The sequence below is a fragment of the Hemiscyllium ocellatum genome, chromosome 1, assembly GCF_020745735.1.
Source record: "Hemiscyllium ocellatum isolate sHemOce1 chromosome 1, sHemOce1.pat.X.cur, whole genome shotgun sequence".
Lineage (NCBI taxonomy): Eukaryota > Metazoa > Chordata > Chondrichthyes > Orectolobiformes > Hemiscylliidae > Hemiscyllium > Hemiscyllium ocellatum.
Window position 1 is genome coordinate 127839342 of NC_083401.1, and position 23914 is coordinate 127863255.

Below are 23914 nucleotides of genomic sequence, written 5' to 3' on the forward strand. Positions count from 1 at the left end.
TAGTTAGTATGTTTGCAGATGACACCAAAATTGGAGGTGTTGTGGACAGCAAAGGAGGTTATCTTAGATTACAATGGGATCTGGACCAGATGGGCCAATGGGCTAAGAAGTGGCAGATGAAGTTTAATTCAGATAAATGTGAGGTGCTGCATTTTAGGAAAGCATACTTAGCAGGACTTATACACTTAATGGTAAGGTCCTAGGGAGTGTTGCCAAACAGAGACCTTGGAGTGCAGGTTCATAGCTCCTTGGAAGTAGAGTTGCAGGTAGATAGGATAGTGAAGGCGGCATTTGGTATGCTTTCCTTTACTGGTCAGAGTATTGAGTACAGGACATTGGTTAGGCCACTTTTGGAATATTGCATGCAATTCTGGTCTCCTTCCTATCAGAAGGATGTTGTAACACTTAAAAGGGTTCAGAAAAGATTTATAAGGATTTCACCAGGGTTGGAGGATTTGAGCTATAGGGAGAGGTTGAACAGGATGGGGCTGTTTTCCCTGGAGCATCAGAGGCTGAAGGGTGACCTTATAGAGCTTTATAAAATCATGAGGGGCATGGATAGAATAAATAGACAAAGTCTATTTATGAGGTGGGGGAGTCCAGAATGAGAGGGCATAGATTTAGTGTGAGAGGGGAAAGGGGCAACATTTTCACATAGAGTGTGGTACTTGTATGGAATGTACTGCCAGAAGATGTGGTGGAGGCTGGTACAATTGCAACATTTAAAAGGCATTGGTATATGAATAGGAAGGGTTTGGAGTGATAAGGGCTGGGTGCTGGCAGGTGGGACTAGATTAGGTTGGGCTATCTGATCGGCATGGACGGGTTGGACCGAAAGGTCTGTTTCTGTACTGTACATCTCTATGACTCTATGACAACAAAGCTAGGTCAGATTCGTCAATGATTGGTCATAGAGTCATTGAGACCCTATCGACTAGTCCACAGTGACCAAGTTTCCCAAAACAAACTAGTCCCACTTACCTGTGTTTTGCTGATGTTCCTCCGTACCTTTGCTTTTCATGTACTGAACCAATTGTCTTTTAAATATTGTACTGTACCTGCATTCACCACTTCCTCTGGCAGCTCATTCCACACACAAACCACTCTCTGTGTAAAAATATTGACCCTCATGTCCTTTTTAAAACTTTCACCCCTCATCTTAAAAATAAGCCCCATTGTTTTGAACTCCCTCACCTAGGGAAAAGATCCTTGCTATTCACTTTATCTGTGTCTCTCATGATTTTATAAGGTTGCTCCTCAACCTCCCACTTTATAACTCAAACCTTCCATTCCCAGCAACATCCTGGTAAATCTTTTATGAAGCCTCTCCAATTTAATAATATCCTTCCTATAGCAGAACCACCAGAACTGAAAAAGCCTCACCAATGTCCTGTACAACCTCAATATAACATCCCAACTCCTGTATTCCAAATGTCTGAGCAACGAAGGAAAGCATGTTAAACACATTTTTAACCACCCTGTCTCCATGTGACAGAAATTTCAAAGAATTATGTCCCTGTATCCATAGGTTTCTCTGTTCTACAACACTACTCCAGGGTCCTACCATTAATTATATAAGGTTTGCCCTGGTTTGTTTTATCAAAATGCAAAACCTTGCATTTATCCAAATTAAACTCCATCTGCCACTCCTCAACCCAATGGCCCAATCAATCAAGATCTCTTTAATTAAAGACCCCATGATCAGATTCATGCACTTTTTCATTATCTCCTGCATATTTTTCTCACACTTAAAATCGACCAAACTTCCCTGGCACTGAACAAAACAGGATCACATTGACCCTGTAAATTATACGTGATGTTGTTCAATTTTGGCCTCTTATAGAAAAGATCGCTCACGTAGCCACTAAATAGTAACAGCATCAAACAGCTTACTTAACCTTGTTGATCAAGTTATAGAAATACTTGTCATTCCAGTGTAGCAAGATAACGTTTGAGCAGAAACTAGAAGCTTAAGCACCACTGAAAGTAAAATGGTCGCAAATCTGAAATCTATCAGAAATACTGCCAGTAACTCAATGAATACAGGATTGGAGGATTGGTAATTTGACACTTTGGACATAGACAGTTCAGCTGTGGATCAGCTAATCATTATGGACTGCCCAATCTTCCTTCCAATTGAAAAGAAGTCATGAGGAACTGCCCATGAAATTTCTAGTGTTGATTTTCTGCCTCTGCGAAAAATGAAAATGACAGCACCCCATCCACCTAACTGATGTCGCATGTGCAGCTAAAAATCCAAAGTTGTTCAAAATTTGGAAACACACCTGCCAGTATCTGTGGCGAGAAACAGGCAAGTCAAGATCTTGTGTCCACAGCATCTATTCACTTTTAACTGTAATTTGGAACCGTTCTGATAGAGGATCAGCAGGTGAGATGTCACCTTGTCCATTACCCCCACTGGGTGATCTGTTGTGTGTTTTCAATGTTTTCTGTTGGTGTCTTATCCATGAGCCCACTGTCATTGTTCTGTGACTTAACATTCAAGATGAACTCATAAGCAAAAGCCGAGACTAGATTGTTAACATTTGTCAGAAAATAACTTCCCAGAATTGACCATTTTTAACTTGAATGTGCTTTGAGTTGGCAAAGTGTTGTGCCTCAGCACAGGAGTATTATACCCTTCACTGACTGCACTGTTGCAGAAAGTTGAAAAGGAACTTCTATAAATAACCTGTTTACTGGAGCAAACTGCTGAATCTTAGAAACAAAATACAGAGAGGGAACCCGAAACCACTGGCTAATTGATTGTTTCTGAATGACTTTAGCAATGAGTCATGAATTTGTGCTAAAGGCCAGGATCTGCAACATATATTTCAATCTGGGATTCATAACCACAAAGGAGCTGGGGCTGTCCTCAGCAACTTTGTTTGTAGCCCAAGAGAAAGAACAACAATGCAATCATCGTCTCAACAAATCTGCATTTTTACACAAGTTTCTGTTGCTCTATTTTAGTTTCACCACAGGAAATATTCTCAAGTATTTTTGCAAGGCCAGGACAGGACAGCCATCAGGAAAATAATTACAAGGGTGAGTGCGACTGAACAACAGACAAGAGATAAGTGTTGTATCTTTCCCCAAAACTTTGGCTACCATCCTAATACTTTTACTTAATACTTCCCAATGATCTATCCTACTCAGTGTCAATGTCTGTTTTCTAATCCCTTTATGAGGTGCCTCAGAATGTTTTCCGACAGTAATGGTGCTGTATTGAATGCAAGACATTGTTTTGTTGCAGATAAAATGTTGGTGCAAAAAAATGTCCCTTGCTTGTCATAGGAGTTGGGAATGATTAGCCTGCACTGAACTTGTATCATTTCGCCCACTGTAACAGCTTTTCTTCGCTTCACAAAACACCTGGAAAATCTGGCAGGAGTTCCACAGGTCCCCAGGTGGAGACAAGGCTCCATCAGCAGTGGTATCCTTTTGTCAAGTTCAGATTGTAATGTTGGTTATTAGCTTAGTGGACAGAGGGAGACTTTCGACCCATGCCTGTATGTAAGGTCCTGATCAGTCAAGCAACCTGGAGCTCTAAAGGCTTAAATATTAGAAAAATAAATTTCACAACCTAGCCATCAGTGTTTGACATCCAATGACCTCACTGTCATTGAACCCCTCCCTGTCAACATCCTGGGTGAAGGTTACCATTGACCAGAAACTTAACTGGCCTGCTCATATAATTACCACTAGAGCATGCTGGGAATTCTGCAGCAAGTAACTCACCTCCTGAATCCTCCAAATCTGACACCATCCACAAACCAGGAGTGGGAATACTCTCCACTTGCCTGGATGACTGCAGTTCCAATGACACATAAGAAACTCAACATTATTCAGAAAAAAAAAGTATTTTTCATTAATACCACGTTCAGCACCTCAACATTTATTCCCTTCACCACCAACCTGCAGCGGCAACTGAAAATATCATTAGAAAATTCACTACAACATGTCACAAGGATCTTTAGACTGCATCTTCAAACCCACAACCTCTTTTGCCTAGAAGGACAAAGGGTATGTGGGAACACCACCACTTACAGGTTCCAGTTGCGATGCTTTAAGTCTGATATGACTTCTTCAGAACAGCTTCAGAGTTATATCAGATTTGAAACATAAACTTTGTTTCTTCCATCACAGATGTTGCCAGATGTGTGGAGTTTCACCAGCATTTCACTATTTATTTCAGACTTCCAGCATTCAAGGTATTTTGCTTTTATTTTATTTGAAAACTATGCTCTTTAAGCCCTATAACAAATTTAAGCCAACAATATAAATTGAAAATTAAATAGTGTTCATAAATACAAAAGTGAATGCATCCAAACAGTGCAAAAAATAAAAGATAAAGTGAATAGAAAAGAGTAGAATGCATAGCAGAAAACAAAGCTGAAGGAGTGCCCCATTGTAATAGGATGACTAAATAATTTCTGTACATCAATGGTAAATGATAACTGCTGCAGAAGAGTCAATGAAGCAATCCCTACCACAAACTGAAAGGTTACTTTTTTTTCTTTATTCACTCACGGAATGAGGGCGTTGCTGGCTAGGCAGCATTTATTTTCAATCCCTACTTGCCCAGAGGGCAGCTAATTGTTGTGAGTCAGGAATCACATGTAGGCGAGACCAGGTAAGATGGCTGTTTCCTTCTTTAGGAGCATTAGTGAACCAGATGGGCTTTTTTGACAACAATGGATTCATGGTCATCATTAGATTTTTAATTCCAGATATTTATTAAATTCAAATTCCAATATCTATTATGGTGGGATTCAAATCCGGATCCCCAGAATGTTATCCGAGTCTCTGAATTAACATTCCAGTCATAATACCAAGGAGCCATCGCCTCCCGAGAGTTCAAACATTTCAAATAAAGGAAGTTGCCATGCAAGTATTTGCAGAACTGGTAAACAAATGTGAAATATGGACTGCAATTGGAACAGGAGATTACACAGAAACAATACATCAGACTAATCTGAATAGGACCAGATAGATCCCACAAGGATATGCAAAGTGCTGGAAGATTTTCCCAATTCATCGCTCTGAATTAATGTGTGCTGGCCACAGCCATAGGAATTGACAGACCAGTTCATCAGGACATGCTGTAAGATCAAAAGACATAGGAACAGAAGTAGGCCATTCAGCCCATTGTGTCTGCTTTGCCATTCAAAGAGATCATGGATGATCTGATAATCTTCAATTCTACTTTCCAACCTTTTCCTCATAGCCCTTGATTCCCTTACTGATTAAAAATCTGTCTCACTCAACTTGATTATATAATGGCCCAGCCTCGAATGTCCTTTGCAATAAGATTTCTACAAATTCATTAATTTTGAGAGAGGAAATACTTCCTCATCTCTGTCTTAAATAGGCCACCTTTTATTTTGAGACTATGGCCCTCTGGCCCCTATCTCTCCCACAAGGGGAAGCAATCTCTCAGCATCCACCCTCTCATGTATCCTAAGAATCTTGCAAGCTTTAGTCAAGTCACTTCTCATTCTTCTCTCCCTGTTAGTCAGTCCTTCATGCTCCAGCCTTCCCTGGACTGCCACCAATGCCAGTACATCTTTCATCTGAGAAAATTTGAGCCTGGTTTCATTTTTGCAAGATCTCCCTATTTTTATACTCCATCTCCCTTTGAAATAAAGGCCACATTCCTTTTGCCTTCCCTATTATCTGCTGCTCTTGGTTGCTAGCTTTTGGTGAATATGTACAAAGATTCCCAAATGCATAGCTTCTCAGAATCTTTCTCCATTTTAATAATATTCACCTCCACTATCTTCTGCCAAAATGCAAGACCTCACATTTTCCCATGATACGTTCCATCTGCCAAGTTTTTGCCCACTCATTTGACCTGTCTATATCCCTCCTCTGACTCATCCTCACCATATGCCTAGGAGAAAGTGAGGACTGCAGATGCTGGAGGTCAGAGTTAGGAAGTGCAGTGCTGGAAAAGCACAGCAGGTCAGGCAGCATCCAAGGAGCAGGAGAGTCGACATTTCAGGCATAAGCCCTTCATCAGGAATTTGGGGACAGGGGAAGGGGGCTGAGAGGAAATAGGGTAGGGCTGGGGGAAGGTAGCTTGGAAGGTAACAGGTCGATGCAGGTGGGAGATATTTGTGATAGGTCAGAGGGGAGGGTGGAGTGGGTAGGTGGGAAGGAAGATGGACAGATAAGTACAAGTCAAGAGGGCAGTGCTGAGTTTGGATCTGGGATGAGGTGGGGGGAGGGAAGATAACAAATCTTATGAAGCTAATGTTGATGCCATCCCAAGGTGGAAGATGAGGTATTCTTCCTACAGGCGTCGGGTAGCTAGGAGGAGGGCCAGGACTTGCAAATCTTGGGGGAAGTGGGAGTCGGAGTTGAAGTGGTCAGCCACAAGACGGCAGGGTTGTTTAGTACATGTGTCCCAGAGATGTTCCCTGAAATGCTCCGCAAGTTGGTGTCCTGTCTTCCTGATGTAGAGGAGATTACATCTGGAGCAACGGACTCAGTAGATGAGGTGTTTGGATGTGCAGGAAAATCTCTGCTGGATGTGGAAGGATCCTTTGGGGCCTTGGATAGAGGTGAGGAGAGATGTGTGGGTGTAGGTTTTATATCTCTTTCAGCAGCAAGGGAAGATGCCAGGAGTAGAGGGTGGGTTGTTGGGGGTGTGGACCTAATGAGGCAATCACAGAGGGAATGGCATGTGCGGAATACAGATAGGGGTAGGGAGGGGGATATATCTCTTGTCATAAAGGTCTGGCTGTATCTGGAGATTAGTGGGGTGCAAGGTGTGGACCAGGCCAGTTCTGTCCTTGTTGCATTTGGAGGTGTGGGGTTCAAAGGTGGAGGTGTAGGAGGTGGAGGAGATGTGCTGGAGACCCCAGCACCAGAGATATAGTTCCCTCCCCCCTTCTATCTGCTTTCTGCAGAGACCATTTCCCTCATGACTCCCTCATTAGGTCCACACCTCCCACCAACCCATCCTCCACTCCTGACACCTTCCCTTGCCACCGCACGCGGTGTAAAACCTGCACCCACACTGCACTCCCCACCCCCACCTCCAACCAAGGCCCCAAAGGATCCTTCCACATTCAGCAGAGATTTACCTACACATCCAAACACCTCATTGACTGTGTCCGTTGCTCTCGATGTGATCTCCTCTACATTGGGGAGGCACATGCCAACTCGCGGAACGTTTCAGGGAACATCTCTGGGACACGTGCACCAAACAACCCCACAACTCCATTGTCAACCACTTCACCTAGCCCCCACCCCACCCCAAACCCGATAACTGGAGGACTGCCTTGGGGCCCTACTGCCGCCCGGCATTAATGACAACCTCACCAGTTTCCTCACCTCCCCTCCCCCCACCTTATCCGAGATCCAATCCTCCAACTTGGCACTGGCCTCTTGACCTGTCCAACCGGTCCATCTTCCTTCCCCCCAACCAGTCCACCATCTGCTCTGACCTATGACCATCACCTCCCACTTGCATCTACCTATTGCCTTCCCAGCTACCTTCCTCCAGCCCAGCTCCACTCTCCAATATATCTCTCAGCCCCCTTTTATCCCCTCCCCCACATTCCTGATGAAGGGCTTATGCCCAAAACATTGACTGTCCTGCTGCCTCACCAGCTGTGCTTTTCCAGCGCCACATTTTTTGATTCACAGTATGTCTTCCCACCTAAGTTTGTGTCATCTGCAAACTTGGTTATTGTATGATCATTTTCCTCGTATAAATCATTATGATATATTGTAAATAATTTTGGCCGCAGAAAGGATCCTTGTGGCTCTCCACCAGTTGGAGGTTGCCATCGTGTAAATGGTCCCATTTTCTGTCCCAGCTTTCTGTCTTCAATTGCTTAGCCAATCCTCTACCCATGGTAATATACTACCTCCAACACCTCTTATTAAGTAGTCTATAATATATAGTATCTATTGGGCATAAAGGTGCATAAATCCACAGGACCCGATGAGATAGGTCCCAGGTTGCTGTAGGCAGTAAGGGAGGAGCTTGCTGGAACCTGGCTGAGATATTTCATACTTCACTGGCTCTAAGTGAAATGCCAGATGACTGAAGGATCACTAATGTGGTTCCTTTATTCAAGAAGAGAAGTAGAGATAGGCCAGATAATTATAGACCAGTTAGCTTGATACAGTGTTGGGATGTTATCGGAAACATTTCTGAGGGACAGGATTAATTAGCACAAAAATTAATCTGAAATAGTTAGCACAGATTTGTTCGAGGGATATCCTGTCCATCTAACTTAAGTGAGTTTTTTGAAAGTTGTCTGAATATGTTGATGAGGGTAATGCAATTAATGTGGTTTATATGGAATTTGGTATGGTGTTTGATAAGGTCCCATATGGAAGGAGAGTCCAAAATGTAAGGACCTATAGGATCCAAGGCAAATTAGCAAACTGGATCCAAAATCGGTTTGCAAACAGGAAACAAAGGGTAATGGTGGAGGGATGTTTCTGAAATTGGAAGCCTGTGACCAGCAATGTACCACAGGGATCGGTGCTGGGACCTTTGCTGTTTGTTATGTACATTAACGACTTGATTGTGAACGTAGAAGGTTTAAATAATAAGTTTGTAGATGATATGAAAAATAGTGATGTTATTGATAAAGAAAGGGATGGTCTCAGGCTGCAAACTGATATTGATCAGCTGGTAAATTAGACAGAGCAATGGCAGATGGAATTTAATCCAGTTAGGTGCAGGTGATGCATTTTTAGAGTTTAATAAGAGGAACATACGCAATGAGTGGTAGGTCCCTGGGGAGCACTGAAGAACAAAGGGCCCTTGGTTTACAAGCCCATAGATTCCTGAAGGTGATGAAGAAGGCATAGAAGATGCTGATCTTTGTTAGCAGGGACGTAGGACAAAGAGCAAGGAAGTCTTGTTAGAATGTTATGAAACATTGGGATACTGCGTGCAGTTCTGGTTGCCACACAATTGGAAGGGCGTGATTGCAATGGAGAGGGTGCAGTGGAAATTCATGACGATACTTCCTGTGATGAAAAGGCTGTATGAGGACAAACTGGATAGACTGGCTTTGTTTTCCTTGAACAGAGGAACTGTGGGAGAGATACAAAATTATGAGAGCTTTCAGTAGATGGTGAGAATCTTTTCCCCGTGGCAGACGTGTCTAAGACCAAAGGGTATAAAGTTAAGGTGATGTGTAAGTGGTCTGCAGGCGATCTGAGAAAAATATTTTCACCCAGTGAGTGATAGATATGGAATATCCTGCCTGAGAGGATGGTGGATAACTTCTAAGAAGCAACATTTAGGAACCATCTCCATGAGTACTTACAATGCCAGGTCATAGTAGGCTATGGACCATGAGCAGGTAAATGCGATTAGTGTAGTTTGGTGTTTGACACTGACACGGTGGGTCAAAGGGCCTTTTTCTATGCGATATGACTTTGGATGACACTGTCTTATGAACTGTGTTCTGAAAAGTGCTTTGCTTTTATCTATTCTGTTCGTTAATCCCTCGAAGTAACCTAATAAAATTTTTCAGGCATATGTCTCCTTTGTGAAGCTATGCTGATTCTGCTTGATTAGATTCTCCTTGGCAATTGTGTTCTTGGTGGACAATCATTCTCGTGAGCGAGTGACTGCCAACAATGAGGAGAGAGGAATGTCCACACAAAGCGTACAGAGCAAAAGGGTTTTGGGCCTGCTTACAAAAGAAATGTCTCCAGAGAAGCAGTCAGATTGCTACAAGAGGATACAGTCAAACAGAAACCAGGTGCTGCAGGATGGCACCAACAATAGCAAGGAATGGACCAGAAACCCACATAAACATGACCTGATAAATAGCAAGGCCCAGAGTGGAACAACCTCCAACCAGAAGATCTGAATGTAACACATTGTGTGTGTAAAGTCAGGCATTGAGAAGCATTTTCATCAAACGTCATTTACTTGAAGAGAATCGGCAACTACACACACACACACACACACACAAAACCTAGTCCGACTTGGGAGCTAATGCAAGTAGCCAACCAGTCTGAATTCTGAAGGACATATACTGGGATTGTTGAAATTCAATGGTACAACTGACAAACATTGAATGAACTGCAAACAATGAGTCATCAATTTCTTACACTGGGAAATGCACAATACAATGCAGCTATTGCAATTTGGCATGGAAACTTAATATTTTACTAAGAAAGTGGCTGGACTATCAACGTGTATGACTCAATGTTGTAACTATCCACAGGATTGAAGCTACCCAATTATGGCAGAAGATGTTACACATACACACGTTGAGTTAGTCCTTGAATGAGATGCTCTCTATGTTTGGAGGTGAGAAACAGGAAGGGAGCCTTGTTAGGTATTTATTATAGACCTTCAAATAGCGGGGAGGAAGTGGAAAAGAGCAGATTTGTCAATAGATTCGGGAAATCTGCAGAACAAGTTACATTGTGATAGTTGGTGATTTCAATTACCCCAGGGTAGACTGGGAAAAAGGTAGAATGTGGGATTCCAAAGGGAGAAATTCCTTCAATCTGAGCAGGGGATCTTTCTGAAAGAATACATTTCCAGTCTTACCAGGGAGGAGCTGGGCTGAATCAGATGCTGGGACATGGGGCAGGCCAACTGGAGAACATCAGAGTGGGAGAGCATTTGGGAAAAAGCGATCATAATACAGTCAGGTTCCTCATTGAGTTGATAAAGAATAAAAAATCAGTAAATGATTAAGATCCCAGACAGAAAGTGGCAGATTTTATATGTCTAAAAGCTGAACTGGAGCAGCTTGTTTGGAAATGCACTTTGGTGGATGAAAAATAGGAGAATTTCAAAAGAGAGATGAGTAGAGTGAAGCTAAGGTCATACCCATGAGAAATGAATATGGGGGATCCAAAGCTAGAGGATCCTGAATGACTAAAGATATTGATGAGAAAATAAAGAAGAAAAAGGAGGCATATGATGCATACCAGAATAACGACAATAGCAATGTAAATCAGGCAGAATATCTCAAATACAAGAGAGAGGCTACGTTTGTCATAAGGAAGGCTAAGAGGAAGCATGAGAGGAGAAAGACAGACTGCACTAAAATACACAGTACAATGTTCTTCAAACATATTAATTGTAAGGATAGAGAGGGGCCCATAAGGAACAAACAGGGTAAGCTGCTCACTGAAGCAAAGGGTATGGTAGAGGTACTAAATGGGTGTTTTGCTTCTGTCATTACCAAATTAGAAAGTGGCGACAATGGCCCAGTTGATAATGTGGGTGTTGAGGAACTGAGCAGTATAGTGCACTCCAGGTAGGGAAATCACCAGGCCTGGATGACATACAGAGCTTAAAAATGTGTTGCTGGAAAAGTGCAGCAGGTCAGGCAGCATCAAAGGAGCAGGAGAATCGACGTTTCAGGCATAAACCCTTTTTCAGGAATGAGGAGGGTGTGCCAAGCAGGCTAAGATAAAAGGTAGGGAGGAGGGACTTGGGGGAGGGGCATTGGGAATACGATAGGTGGAAGGATGTTAAGTTGAGAGTGATAGGCCGGAGAGGTCAGGAAGAAGATTGCAGGTCAAGAAGGCAGTGCTGAGTCTGAGGGTTGGGACTGAGATAAGGTGGGGGGAGGGGAAATGAGGAAACTGGAGAAATCTGCATTCATCCCTTGTGGTTGGAGGGTTCCTAGGTGGAAAATGAGGTGCTCTTCCTCCAGGTGTCGTATTGCTATGGTCTGGCGAAGGAGGAGGCCAAGGACCTGCATGCCCTTGGCGGAGTGGGAGGGGGAGTTAAAGTGCTCAGCCACGGGGCGATTGGGTTGGTTGGTGCGGGTGTCCCAGAGGTGTTCTCTGAAACATTCCACAAGTCGGCGGCCTGGCTCCCCAATGTATAGGAGGCTACATCGGGTGCAGCGGATGCAGTAAATGATGTGTGTGGAGGTGCAGGTGAATTTCTGATGGATATTGAAGGATCCCTTGGGGCCTTGGAGGGAAGTGAGGGGGGTGGTGTGGGCGCATGTTTTGCACTTCTTGCGGTTGCAGGGGAAGGTGCCGGGAGTGGAGGTTGGGTTGGTGGGGGGTGTGGATCTGACGAGGGAGTCGTGGAGGGAGTGGTCTTTCCAGAACGCTGATAGGGGAGGGGAGGGAAATATATCCCTGTTGGTGGGGTCCGTTTGGAGGTGGCAGAAATGACGAAGGATGATACAATGTATCTGGAGGTTGGTGGAGTGGGGTTCTGTCCTGGTGGCGATTGGAGGGGCGGGGTTCAAGGGCGGAAGAGCGGGAAGTGGAGGAGATGCGGTGGAGAGCATCGTCAACCATGTCTGAGGGGAACTTGTGGTCTTTGAAGAAGGAGGCCATCTCGGTTGTTCGGTATTGGAATTGGTCCTCCTGGGAGCTTATTTTTCTTGGAGCAGATAAGATTAAGAGGTGACCTTGTTGCCCTGTTCAAAATTATGAACAATTTCAACAGTTTAAAGAAGGATTTCATTTACTAGGGGATAAAATTTCAAGATTATCAACAAGAGAGATAGGAGTGGGATGAGGAGAAATTTCTTTACTCAGAGAGTTGTTAGGATTTGGAATGCATTGTCTGGAAGAGAAATGGATGTAGATTCCATAGAGGGTTTCAGAAGGGAGCTGGCATATATTTGGAAGAGGTGAATGCAACAATGTACAGAGGAAGATAAGAGAGGACATCTTACTTGACCTGACAGATCCAACCTCCAATTCCATGTAACCCAATGTCTCTATAAACATTCTCCTTTTGCACATGCTTGATAGTTCTACTTCAAAACACAATTCCCTTCATGCTAAAAAAACCCTGAACACTAGTTCTGCTGTCTCATATCCTACTCCATGCTCAGAGTCTTGGCTGATGTGTGGACAGGTATGATGAACAGCAGTAACTCTGACAGTGTGGTCAAAGCCAGATGGACTTTATAGTGGGAGCCAGGCTTCTTACCAGGAAATCCTATTTATTCCTCAAAGGAGATGAGAGACAGTTCAGTATGGGGTACACCATCTTACTGGCAATGGAGTCCAAGGAGTGCCCTCTGCAACGCTGCAGTCCTCCTCCAGGACATCCCATTAGTGACTGATCTGCCCCCCACATGGGGCACAGTGCCCTTTGCCAGCAAACCTAACCTCCATCCCAGTGGGGGAGGTGATGGCCTAGTTGTATTGTTGCTACACTATTAATCCAGAAACTCAGCTAATGTTGGAGGGATTCAAGATGGATTCCCGCCACCGCAGATGGTGGAATTTAAAACGCAACTTTTAAAAATCTGGCATTAAGAGTCCACTGATGACCATGAAACCATTGCTGATTGCTGGAAAAACTCATCTGGTTCACTAATGTCTTTCAGGGAGGGAAATCTTCAGTCTTCACCTGGTCTGACCTATGTGTGACTCCAATGTGTTTGACTCTCAATTGCCCTTTGAAATAGCCTGGCAAGCCAGTCAGTGGTATCAATCACTACAAAGTCTCAAAGAAATAAAACTGGATAGACCACCTGGCATCGACCTGGACACTGGAATCACCTGCTGATCCTCCCTTAGCTGATGAATCAGTATTCCTCTAACAATAAAAGCACTGAAGATGGTGAGGGAACAAAATGTACTCTGGGTGGGGGATTTCAATGTTCACCAGCAAGAGTGGTTCAGCAGCAGCACTACTGATCAGGCTGTTCGGGTCCTAAAGGACATAGCTGCTAGACTGGGTCTGCGGCAGCTGGTGAGGGAACTAACAAGAGGGGAAAAACACATTTGACCTCATCCTTCAAAAAATGCCAGCCGTAGTTGCATCTGTCCATGACAGTACTGGTAAGAGTGACCACCCAAACAGTCCTTGCGGAGATGAAGTCCTGTCTTTACTCGAGAACAACATGTTGTGTAGCACTATCACTGTGCTAAACGGGACAGATTTCGAACAGATCTAACAACCACCTGATGAAGGAGCAGCGTTCTGAAAGCTAGTCCTTCCAATTAAACCTGTTGGACTATCACTTGGTACTGTGTGATTTTTGTACTGTGTGGGCGGCACGGTGGCACAGTGGTTAGCACTGCTGCCTCACAGCGCCAGAGACCCGGGTTCATTTTCCCGCCTCAGGCGACTGACTGTGTGGAGTTTGCACGTTCTCCCTGTGTCTGCGTGGGTTTCCTCCAGGTGCTCCAGTTTCCTCTCATAATCCAAAGATGTGCGGGTCAGGTGAATTGGCCATGCTAAATTGCCCGTAGTGTTAGGTAAAGGGGTAAATGTAGCAGTATGGGTGGGTTGCACTTCGGCGGGTCGGTGTGGACTTGTTGGGCCGAAGGGCCTGTTTCCACACTGTAAGTAACCTAATCTAATCTAATCTAAACTCACAAGACATCCATGAGACACTGTGAGCCATCAACAGCAGCAAAATTGTACTCCAGCAAAATCTGTAACTCATGGCTTGGCATATCTCCTGCTCAACCATTACCATCAAGCCAGGAGATCTACCCTGGTGCAAAGGAGAGTACAGGAGGGCATGCCAGGAACAGCATCAGACATAACTCAAAATAAAGTGTCAACCTGGTGAAGCCACCAAACAGGACTACTTGCATACCAAACAGCATAAACAGCAAGTGATAGACAGACTAAGCAGTCCCACAACTAATGGATCAGATCGATGCTCTGCAGTCTGCTGCATCCCATTGTGAATGGTAGTGGACAATCGAATTTGAGAGGCGACAGCCTGGTGATATAATCACTAGACTGTTAATCCAGTGACCCAGCTAATAATCTGGGGACCAGGTTTCGAATCCCACCATGGCAGGTGGTGAAATTTGAATTCAATAAATAAAAATCTGGAGTTAAGTCTATTGATGACCATGAAACCATTGCTGATTGTGGGGAAAACCCATCTGGTGCACTAATGTCCTTAAGGGAAGGAAACACCCGTTCTTACCTAGTCTTGCCTACACGTGACTACAGATCCACAATGTGATTGACTCAACTGCTCTCTAGGCAAGTGGGGATGGGCAATATATGCTGCCTAGCCAGCGACGCCTTTGTCTTTTGAATGAATAAAAAAAACTCATTAGAAGAGGAGGATCCACAAATATTCCCACCCTCAAGGACGGAAGAGCCCAGCACATCAGTGCAAAAGATAAGGTTGAAGCCTTCACCGCAATCCTCAGCCAAAAGTGCGAACAGGATGATCCATCTCAGACTCCTTTAGTGGTTGCCACCATCACAGCTACCAGTAGTCAGCCAATTTGATTCACTCCATGTGATAGGAAGGAATGGCTGGAAATACCGGATACTGCAAAGTTATGGTTACGGGCCCTGACAACACTCCGGCAATAGTACGGAAGACTTTTGCTCTAGAACTTGCTGCTCCCCTAGCTCAGCTCTTCCAGTACAGCTACAACACTGGCATTTGCCCGACAATGTAGAAAATTGTTCTGTACATAAAAAGCAGGACAAAATCAACCCGGCCAATTACCGCCCCATCATTCTACTCTTAGTCATCAATAAAGTGATGGCAAGTGTTATTGGCAGTGCTGTCAAATAGCACCTGCTCAGCAATAACCTCATCACTGACATCCAGTTTGGGTTCCGCCAGGGTCATTCCGCTCCTGAGATCATTATAACCTTGATTCAAACATGGACAAAAGAGCTGAACTGCAGAGGTGAGGTGACAGCCCCTGAGATCAAGACTGCATTCAACCGAAAGTACAATCACAGAGCCCTAGCAAAACTGGAATCAATGGGTAACAGGGGGCAAACTCTCCGCTGGATGGAGTCATAGAGCTGTACAGCACAGAAACAGACCCTTTGGTCCAGTTTATCCATGCCAACAAGATATTCTAACTTAATCTAGTCCCATTTGCCAGCACTTGAACCATAGTCCCTCTCAACTCTTTCTATTCATATACCCATCCAGATGCTTTTAATTTTTGTAATCATACCGACCTCCACCATTTCCATTGGCAGCTCATTCCATATACACTGCACCATTTGCGTGAAAAAGTTGCCCCTTAAGTTCCTTTTAAATCTTTCCCCTTTCACCTTAAACCTATGCTCTCTCACTGTGGACTCCCTCACCCCCAGGGAAAACATTCTGTCTTTTAACCCTATTCATGCCACTCATGATTTTATAGACCTCTTAAAGGTCACCTTTCAACCTCCAATGCTCCAGGGAAAGCAGCTCCAGCCTATTGAGCCTCTCCCTATATATAACTCAAAACCTTCCAACCTGGCAAAATCCTTGTAAATCTTTTCTGAACTCTTTGTTTCACAACATCCTTCCTGCAGCAGAGAGATCAGAATTGCAAACAATGTTCCAGAAATGGCCTAACCAATGTCCTGTACAGCCACAATATTACCTCCCAACTGCTATACTCAATGCTCTGACCAATAAAGGAAAGCATACCAAACACCGCCTTCACTATCCTATCAATCTGTGACTTCACTTTTGAGGAACTATGAACCTGCACTCCAAGGTCTCTTTGTCCAGCAACACTCGTAAGGACCTTACCATTAAGTATTAAGTCCTGCTCTGATTTGCCTTTCCAAAATGCTACACCTCACATTTATCTAAATTAAACTCTATCTGCCACTCCTCAGCCCACTGGCCCATCTGATCAAGATCCCATTGTACTTCTTTGCTCTCCACTACACCTCCAATGTTGGTGTTATCTGCAAATTTACTAACTATATTTCCTATGTTCACATTCAAATCATTTATATAATTGACGAAAAGCAATGGACCCAGCACCGATCTATGTGGCACACCACTGGTCACAGGCCTCCAATCTGAAAAGCAACCCTTCAGCACCATCCTCTGTCTTCTACCTTTGAGCCAGTTCTGTATCCAAATGGCGAGATCTCCCTGCATTCCATGTGATCTAACCTTGCTAACCAGTCTACCATGAGGAACCTTGTTGGACACCTTACTGAAGTCCATATACATCATGCCCACTCCTCTGCCCTCATCAATCCCCTTCGTTACTTTTTCAAAAAAACTCAATCACCTGACACATAGGAGGATGGTCATGGTTATTGGAGGTTGGTTACCTCAGTTCCATAACATGTCTTCAGGTCTTCCTCAGAATTGTGTCCCAGGTCCAATCATGTTCAATTGCTTCATCAATGATCTGCTCTCTTATAATGAAGGTCAGAAGTGGGGATGTTCAGCAATGATTGTACAATGTTCAGCATCATTCACAACTCCTCAGATATTGATGCAGTCCACATTCAAATGCACCAAGATCTAGACAATATCTAGACTTAGACTGATAAATGAAAAATAACATTCATACTCCACAAATGCCAGGTTATTACCAATAAGAGACAATCTAACCATTACCCTTGAAATTCAATAATGTTGCCATCACTGAATGCCTCACTCTCAATACCCTGGGGGTTACCATTGACCAGAAATTCAACTGCACTCACCATAGAAACACAGTGGCTACAAGAGCAGGTCAGAGGCTAGGAATATTACTGACTCCTCAAATCCTGTCCACCACTTACAGGGCACAGGTCTGGAGTGTGATGGAATATTCCCCAGTTGCCTGGGTGAGTGCTGCTCCAACAACACTCAAGCTGTTTAAGAAGCTTGACACCACCCAGAACAAAGCAGCTTGTTTGATTGGCACATCACCCACCAGCACCTACTGCTTCCAGCACCGACGGTCAGAGCAGTAGTGTGTACTATCTACAATAGGAGCACAGCAGAAATTCATCAAAGATCCTTGGACAGCATCTTCCAAACTCACAACTTCTTCCATCCAGAAGGACAAGGGCAGCAGATACTTGGGAACATCACCACCTTCTAGTTCCCTCACACACCCCCAAAACCCACTCACCATCCTTACTTGGAAATATATCGACGTGCCTTCACTCTGGTTGGGTCAAAATCTTGGAATTCCCTCCCTAATGGCATTGAGGGTGAACCCACAGCAGGTGGATTGCAGTGATTCAAGAAGGCAGCTCACCACCACTTTCTCAGGGGCAACTGGGGACGAGCAATAAATGCTGGCCAGCCAGCAATGCCCACATCCCACAAACAAATTTTTAAAACCCCACCCCGGGGATCTGCCCTGGGGCTCTCCAATGGCTGCAGACCAGTGAGCACCATGGAGCCACTGTCCCTCAGGCTGTACAGAAAAATCAGGCAACATCCCACTCTTTAATGCCACCAACACGCACTCCACCAAAGTCAGTCAGGTGGGTGATGGGGAAAAAGGGAGGTGCTTTACTCTAGTGTTGTTTGCAAGGTTCAGCAGCTACAGGGAGTTGCAGGGATCTGACTGTATGGGTTCTGCCTCCACAACCCCACGTGACCTGCTCCATTCCATGAGCCTGTCACACCTCCCAAAGACAGGGCAGGACATCCAACAGCCAGAGAAGACGACATGCTGGTGTTTGACAGCAGGATCGAGAACTGGCAGCAGAAGGAAAATGCAGGACAGAAAATGAAGTCCTGAAAGCTAAACAGGATGGGTTTTATCCCTCGCCCATGTAGGTGGGCACATAGGAGCTCCCTTCGGATAACAGTGGGGGTGTTTGAAGTAACATTTCTTCCTGCCTCATGAAATAGAAAGGTCCTATTCACTCGGAACTTCTTGCTCAGGGAAAGATCTGGTGAAGCTCAGGAAGTATGGAGCTTTCCCATTTTCGATGCCTGAAGATTCACCAATCCCAGCCACAGAGCTCATGCATACTGACATTGTCATGGAGGCTTGAGTGCAGCTTTTTACATGTTTTATTCATAATTAAAGTGAATTGTGACACAAAGAGCAGGAAGATCAGCAGTCTCACGGAGACGACGCCACTTAAAGTGTTAAAGGCTACCCTCACCCAAACACTTAGACCCAGTTTCAATAAAAATTAAATGGAGACCTTCTTTCAAACAGTGGGAAATTTAAAGATGGCAAATTATCTCTCTTTTGTTAGTAGAAATGGGAGAGGTGCTTCTCCCCTCTGTTCAATTCAAAATAGAAATGGAAATAAAAACAAGAGATTGATTCTAAGGGATTGAAGGATATGGGCCAAAGGCTGGTATATACATTTCCGTGACAGCAATGATCTCATTGAATTTTGGAACAGGCTTGATGGGCTGAATGTGGGTCGAGGGTGTGGTGCAGGAAAAGCACAGCAGCTCAGGCAGCATCCAAAGAGCAGGAGAATAGACATTTGGGGCAAGACCCCTTCCTGATGAAGAGTTTATACCCGAAACATCGATTCTCCTGCTCCTTGGATGCTGCCTGAGCTGCTGTGCTTTTCCTGCACCACACCCTCGATCCACATTCAGTCCATCAAGCCTGTTCCAAACTTCAACGAGATCATTGCTGTCATGGAAATGTATATACCAGCCTTTGGCCCATATCCCTCAATCCCTTAGAATCAATCTCTTGTTCTTAATCCCTTACAATCAATCTCTTGATGCCTGACCTGCTGCGCTTTTCCAGCAACAGGCTCTCCACTCTGATCTTCAGCATCTGCAGTCCTCACTTTCTCCTCCTTGATGGGCTGAATGGTGTACTCTTGTTCCTAGGGTCTTTTCAGTGTGAGGGAAGGATTGAAGGTACAGGGCTGGCCCTACCATTCAAATGGGGCTCTGTGGGTCAAGGGGCAATGGGCACTTTCAGGTTATTATTGAGGTATTGACATCTTCTGTGGAACAAATGGAACTGGCCAGGTCCTTTACCAGGTTTCATTGTTGAAATAAAAGACATTTCACACAGGCAGCTTCTGTAGACAATCCATATGTGGTTAGACTACATTACAAACATCTCTGGATGACTCTTCCAAATCTCTGTCTATGATGATTCAAATGATCTGGCCCAACACCAAACTGCAGCAGTTGAGAGATTTTGAGAGTTTCAAAATATATGTCCAAGATCAGGAGAAACTGCAGTAGCTGACAGACAGATACTATAAATATTTCCACTATGAATTGAAAATACAATAGGAGCAATTTATGACAGTCTGCATGACTAACCAGCAATCTCTGAAGGAATGTTAACCTCATCATCATTATTTAAATGTTTGGCGTCAGAAGAAACTGATGTAGAATATTCTCTTTATTTGTAAAAAATATTTTAGTTATTGAAGCTACTGGCGGTTCCACTGAGTCTTGCCCAGAATGGCGGGTCACACAGCACTGTCAGCTACCACCCAATTCACTGCTCAGATGCTTCTCCCATTTCACCAACAACGAACAGCTGCGGAATTATTGACCTCTTTGTTTCCAAGTAAAATAATTCTTTAAGCAAAATGAAACAGCCACATCACCGAACCTGGCTGAATTTAACTCACCAGGAATCAGATTGGGTTTTGACTGCCCAAATATCTTGCTATTTCTGTCTCAATACCATATCCTACAATGCATCTACACTGTTAGATATCAAACAGCAAGCTTAGTAGATTTTTGTTTTAACTCTTGGGGATGATTGGCCAGTATTTATGTTGATGATTGGCCAGTATTTATTGCCTACCCCAAGTTGCCCTTGAGAAGGTGGTGATGAGTTGCCTTTTTGAACCACTGCAGCCCGTGTGCTGTAGGTTGACCCACAATGCCCTTCAGAGGGGGGTGGGTACATCATTGAATGGTGTGTATGTGTGTGACAGAGAGATAGAGAGAGAAAGAGCTTGCATCACAGAGTGATGTATACATATGTGTGTGTGTGTGTGTGTGTGTGTGTGTGTGTGTGTGTGTGTGTGTGTGTGAATGGGGAGTGGTGATTTTTTTGCTTTGTGCTTGCTGTATAGCGTCAGAGCTGCTCATTTAGGCAAGTTGCTGCACTTGGATGCAGAGTTCATTTTCTCTATCCCTGTCTAAACTTCTCTCATTCTCTGTTACTCCCTTATGTGACATAAATGTCTAATTTTATGATTCATGTGTTAAATATATAATACAACACAATATCGCCCAGGAGTAGGCCCAACGGCCCACCAAGTCTGCACCAATTCCAAATCCTTATTTAGACCTGCTATTTATTGCCCATACACTGTTTCTATCCCACTGTTTGCCTCCTGTTCATGAGCCTATCAATGTATGCCTTAAACATTGCTAATGTGCCTGCATCCACCATCTCCACCACAGTGCATTCCAGGCACCCACCATCCTCTGTAAGAAAGATTTTCCTACACTTCCCCCTTCTCATCTTGAACCTGTTTCCTCTTGACCTTTCCACCCTGGAAAAAAGCCTCTGACCTTCCACCCTATCTATGCCTCTCAGAATTTGGTAGACCTATGTCAAGTTGCGCCTCAGCCTCATTCTTTCCAGTAAAAATAATCCAAGTTAATCCAACTGCTCCTCATAACTAAATTCTTCCAGACCAGGCAACATCCTGACAAACCTCCTCTGCACCCTCTCCAAAGCATCCATGTCTTTATGGTTATGTGGTGACCAGAACTACATGCAGTATTCCAAATGTGGCAGCTTTGTACATTAGTAACATAACCAGCCAACTTTTATATTTGGTGCCTCGGCCGATGAAGGCAAGCATGCTGTATGCCCTCTTGATCACCTTATCCACCTGTGTTGCCACTTTCAGGGATCTGGGGACCTGTACATCCAGATCCCTCTGTATGTGAATGCTCCTAAGGGTTCTGCTATTTATTATGTAATTTGCACCTGAATTTGATCTTCCAAAATGCATCACCTCACATTTGTCTGGATTAAACTCCACCAGCTATTTCTCTGCCAAATCCGTAAATCTATCTTTATCCTCCTGTATCTTTTGACGATCCTCCTCATTACCTGCAACTCCACCAATTTTGGTCTCATCTGCAAACTTACCAGTGAGACCACCTACATTTTCCTCCAGATCATTTATATAGATTACAAACAACAATGGTCCCTACACTGATCCTTGAAGAACACCACTTCATTCCAAAAGGCACTCTTGCACCACTACTCTCTGTCTTCTATTATCAAGCCAGTTTTGTATCCATCCAGCCAGCTCACCCTGGTCCCATGAGACTCTATCTTTTCTACCAGTCTGCTATGAGGTGCCTTACTGAATGCCTTATTGAAGTCCATGTAGACAACATTCACTGCCCTCTCCTCATCAATCATTCGTGTCATCTCCTCAAAAAACTCAATCACGTTGGTGAGGCAAGAACTTCCCCACACAAACCCTGCTACATATCCCTAACAAGTCCATTCGCTTCCTATTGTGAATAAATCCTGTCTCTCAGTAATTTCTCCAACATCTTCCACAACATTGATGCCAGGCTCTCCAACCTAGATTATCTCTGTTTCCCTTCTTTATCAAAAGAACTACATTGGCTATTCTCCAGTCCGTTCACCTGAGATCAAAGAAGATGCAAAGATATCTGTTAAGAACCCAGTTAGTTCCTCCCTTGCCTCCCACAGTATTTTGGGATAGATCCCATCTGGCCCTGAGGACTTGTCTACCTTGATACATTCCAAAACACCCAACACTGGGCAGCACGGTGGCAGAGTGATTAGCACTGCTGCCTCAGAGCATTAGAGACCCAGGTTCATTTCCCACCTCAGGCGACTGACTGTATACATTCTCCCCGTGTCTGCATGGGTTTGCTCCGGTTTCCTCCCCAGTCCGAAAATGTGCAAGTTAGGTGAATTGGCCATGCTAAATTGCCCGTAGTGTTCAGTGAAGGAGTAAATGTAGGGGAATGGGTTTAGGTGGGTGGACTTCAGCGGGTCAGTATGGACTTGGGCAGAAGGGCCTGTTTCCACACTGTAAGTAATATAATCTAAGAACTCCCTCCTTCATTATATTGACCTGCCCAAGAGTATTCACAGACCTTTCCCTAACCTCAACATCCCTCATATCCCTCTTTGGTGAATACCACTGTAAAGTATGCTTTAAGGATCTCACCCATTCCTCTGATTGCACACATAACCTCTCTCCTTTATTCTTAAGTGGGTGTACTCTTTCCCTGGCTACCCTCTTGCCCCTAATAAATGTATAAAATGCCCTGGAATTTAACCCTGCTGGCCAAGGACATTTCATGGCCTCATTCAGCCTTCCTAATTCCCTTTTTGTGCTCCTTATTATTTTCTCAAGGACTTTGTTTTTAATTGCATAGTCCTCAGGTATGCTTCCTTTTTTTTGGCAAGGCTGATAATTTCCCATCATCCAAGTTCCTGAATCCTGCCATTCCAGTCCTTCATTTTTACAGCAACCATGCCTATCCTGCATTCTAATCAACTTGTCTTTAGAAGACTCCCACATGTCAGATGCTTCTATCCACATTCTCCAATTCTTGCCTAATTTGGCTATAATTGGCCTTCCCCCCAATTTAACACCTTTGTCTGAGGTCTACTTTTGTACTTATCCATAGGTATCTGCAAACTTATGGAATTATGGTCACTACTCCCAAAATGCTCCACCACTGAAACTCTGATTACCTGGCCAGGGTTATTTCCCAATATTACATGCCTTCCTTTGTTGGACATACTGTTTCAAAAATACCTCCTGGACACATTAACAAATTGCTCTGCATCCAAACTCCCAGCACTACAGGAGTCACAGTCAAAGAGTCATAGAGATATACAGCACAGAAACAGACCCTTCAGTTCAACTGATCTATGCCGATCAGATATCCTAACCTAATCTAGTCCCATTTATCAGCATTTGGACCATATCCTTCTAAACCCTTCCTCTTCATGTACCTATCTAGATGCCTTTTAAATGTTGTCATTGTACCAGCCTCCACCACTTACTCTGGCCACTCATTTCATACATGCACTACCCTCTGCGTGAAAAGTTGCCCCTTAGATCCCTTCTAAATATTTCCCCACTCACCTTAAACAAAGCCCTCTAATATTGGACTCTCCAACTCTGGGGGAAAAGACCCTAATCACCCTATCCATGCCCCTCATGATTTTATAAACTCTATAAGGTCACTCCTCAGCCTCCAACGCTCCAGGGAAAACAGCCCCAGCCTATTCAGCCTCTCCCTATAGCTCAAACTCTCCAACCCTGGCA